Below are 4,060 nucleotides of genomic sequence, written 5' to 3'. Positions count from 1 at the left end.
TATTATATTTGCAAAGGAAGACAACCACATTTTATATATTATGATATTATATTTGCACATTTATAATGTCTCGTGGAGAGAGTTATTATTTATAAAGGGTGACAGTGACACACACACACCACGTGGAAAGAGCCGACAACCGCACTGGAACACTGAACAAGTCAGCCTTGTTATACGGGTGGGTAAGCTCTTTTTTATCTTGAATAAAAGACTTTAAATCAAGGAAAGTTTAGAAAGAAATCATTTAAACTATTTTTATATGTTTTTATTGTACTTCAATTTTGAAATTTTAATTGGTAGGTTATATGTTTTTATTCTATTTTTTATATTTACAAAATTTCAAAAGAATCAAAAATTAATTTTTATATCATCAATCAAATATTTAAATTTCAAAATTTTGTGACATAAAAAAATAAGTTTACTAATTGAATAGTAAATAATATTGAATTTGAACAAAATTTAACATGCATATTAAAAATATAAAGAACATTCAAATTAATAGTTAAATTTTTAAAATTTATACTTAATAAAAAAAATTTAAAAATTTTTCTACAGTCAAATTTGGAGGGAATGTTTGTCTTGTTTAAAATTTTTAGTTCTGATAAAAAAAATTTTATTTTGTCAACTTTCTTAAATAAGTAATTATTACTATATTACATTAAACTGCTATTTGCCTCCTGAAACAAAGGACAAACCAACTCTTACTTGTTACACTACATTAGCTTGTCACACATAAAAAATAAAATTGAAAAAAAGAAAAAAGAAAAAAACATGTCACACGGAACCAATTATTTTTTATTTTAAGCGGTGCCGTTAGAATGTGGAATTGGTTCATTCATAAAAAAATGACAACTGGCACGCATTCCCGCGACAACTGACAAGCAATCCCGGGTTGGTTGTCCATTGCTATCACCTAATCTAGTCTACTCTTCTTGTACTAACTAGTCTACTCTACTTCTCAACCACGGCTTCTATAGAACTTAAAAACATAGTAAAAAATGTCGTTCCAGTCTTATATTTAATTTTTATTTTAATTTTAAATTTTTTTTATTAACGTAGTATTTAAAAAAAGAAAATTGATTCTATTTTGGTTTTTATTGTCAACCCACTAATGGAAACCTACTATGTAGTAGATAGAATATCAAAATTACTGACATGGTGATGAAGTAGTACTGATGTGGCTATCAAAATATTATTAAAAAATTATTTGTCATTTTCTAAATGCTACATCAGCATTTTAATTAATAAAAAATTAAAACAAAAAAATTTTAATTCCTTAATTTTAATTTTAACTTAAAAATAAAAATAAAAACAAAAATTTTACTTTTTTAGTTTTAAAGGATTTTTTTATTAATCTAATTAAATTAATTAGAAAATTCAACAAAAATTTATCTTTAGACCATTTTAGTTTTAAGTGTATTTACTTTTTTTTTTTTTTAAGTGTGTTAGGCAAAAGTGTATTTACTTTAAAAATCATCAAACGATTTATTATTATTATTATCATTAGACCATTTTAAATCATGATCCGAGGAGAGAGAGAGAGAGAGGTCGGCGGTTTGGAGCAGATCCAAAGGACGGGGGTTGGTAGTTTGGAGTAGATCCAAAGAAAGGAGGCTGGCAGTGGTTTAGAGAGAATGGAGCTCGATCTCGCATCTGTCTCGATCTCAACCTTCATATTGGCGGTTTGGAGCAGATCCAGGAAGAGGGCTAGCGGTGGTTTAGAGAGAATGGAGGTCTATCTTGGCCTTCGTCCTAGTCTCGGCCCCAGTATCGACCAAAATGGAGCTCGACCTTAATTTTAATTTTAACTTTAAAAAAAAAAAATTTTTTTTTTTTACTTTTTTAGTTTTAAAGGATTTTTTTATTAATCTAATTAAATTAATTAGAAAATTCAACAAAAATTTATCTTTAGACCATTTTAGTTTTAAGTGTATTTACTTTTTTTTTTTTTAAGTGTGTTAGGCAAAAGTGTATTTACTTTAAAAATCATCAAACGATTTATTATTATTATTATCATTAGACCATTTTAAATCATGATCCGAGGAGAGAGAGAGAGAGAGGTCGGCGGTTTGGAGCAGATCCAAAGGAAGGGGGTTGGTAGTTTGGAGCAGATCCAAAGAAAGGAGGCTGGCAGTGGTTTAGAGAGAATGGAGCTCGATCTCGCATCTGTCTTGATCTCAACCTTCATATTGGCGGTTTGGACCAGATCCAGGAAGAGGGCTAGCGGTGGTTTAGAGAGAATGGAGGTCTATCTTGGCCTTCGTCCTAGTCTCGGCCCCAGTATCGACCAAAATGGAGCTCGATCTTGGCCTCCGCCTGGTCTGTTGATGATTGCGAAATCCCTCTTCCTCTCTCTTTTTTGATCAAAGATGGTGGTAGTGAGTTTGGTTACTTTGTTGGCGTGGGTTTGTTAATTGATCGGTGGGTTTGGTGATTGATCATTGGGGGTGGATTGTTGGTTTGGTCGGTGGGGTGGTGGTGGTGGTTTGATTGTGTTGGTCAGTTGTGGTGGGATCTGAGTTTGATTGTGTTAGTCTGAGTTTGATTGTGCATTTCTAGGTTTGTTCTGATTAGTTTCTTGATCTGGGTTGATTTGTTTACTAGGTTTATGAGTTTGATTTGCTGAGAATTTAGTGTTGATTGTGTTAGAATTTGGAGAAGAACATGAAGAATTTGAAGAACTAGTTGTAAAATGAAGAACAAGTTGAAGAACATTAAGAAATTTTTTTAATTATAAATTTTTAATTAAATTAGATTTAAGGTTTTTTTTTTTTTAAAATTTAATTTGTTTTTAAAAATTTTCTGACATGGCTTTTAAAAAAAATGTTGACGTGGCATATAAAAATGCCAAATAATTTTTTTAATAATATTTAATGGCCACGTCAGTGCCATGTCATCACCATGTCAACAACCTGGGTACTCCGTTTGCCACGTAGTAGGTTTCCATTAGTGGGTTGATGGTAGGAACTAAAATAGAATCAATTTTCTTTTTTTAGGGACTACATTAGTAGCAAAATTAATTTTGAGACTAAAATGAGAATTGACCTAAAATGTAGGGACGAAAAGTGCATTTTCGCCAAAAAAATTCTACTTCTATAGTTCTATGTACTTATTTTAGGGCCTTTGCCTCCAATAAAACATTTTTTTTTTTTTTTTAACCCAAGGTTGCTATCAACTCAAATTAGCTTCTTAACCCAAATATAGGGAAAAATAAATTTACATTTGGACATAATTACCTAACTTCAATATTATTAATAGTTATATTTTTGTTAAATTACCGATTGTCCAAAAAATTTGAAATTTAAATGAGAGGTAGAGTGGAAGAGATAAGGATTGAATTCATGACGTCTTGCTTTGATACCATATTAAATTACCGATTGTCCTAAAAACTTAAACTACTATGATATGATAAATATAACCATTTAACCACACAATTCTAACAATTTTAATATTTTTTTCAACACTTAAAAAGATCTTGTAAGAATATTATTTGATAGAATATATAAAACTTTCATTCTAACTATTTTATTATTATTTTTTAAAATTGTTAACTTTTTTTTTTTTTTTGTGCCGGGATAAATTTATGTAAAAACATTGTTTTAGTCCCTATATTTTGGAATCATTATCAATTTGGTTCATATATTTTGATAGTAGTCAATTCGGTCCCTGTTATTTTCAACTTATAATCAATTTGCTCTCTACAGTTAGCTACTAACAAAAAATGTCTATATGGCAAATGGTGTGCACAATTGACACACACATAGTTGATAAAATAATATTTAATTACTATTAAAAATACCACGTCATAAATTTTAAAAATAAAAATAACCACATCAGACAAATAAAATAAAACATTGGAAATTGTGAATTAAAAAAAAAAATCTAGCTTTTCTTTCTTGACAACCAAACACAACCTTAAAACACAAAAGTCAAACCAAACAATCACCCATCACATATAAAAGATCCTGCTAGATTAGATCACATTAACTTCAAATCAAAATAAAGCCCACCGTGAACCCAACCACCATAATACCACCATCACAAATCAACCTAAATTCCC

The sequence above is a fragment of the Quercus suber genome, unplaced genomic scaffold, assembly GCF_002906115.3.
Source record: "Quercus suber isolate HL8 unplaced genomic scaffold, Cork oak 2.0 scaffold_31, whole genome shotgun sequence".
NCBI classification, from domain to species: domain Eukaryota; kingdom Viridiplantae; phylum Streptophyta; class Magnoliopsida; order Fagales; family Fagaceae; genus Quercus; species Quercus suber.
Note: the sequence above shows the minus strand (reverse complement) of the source record.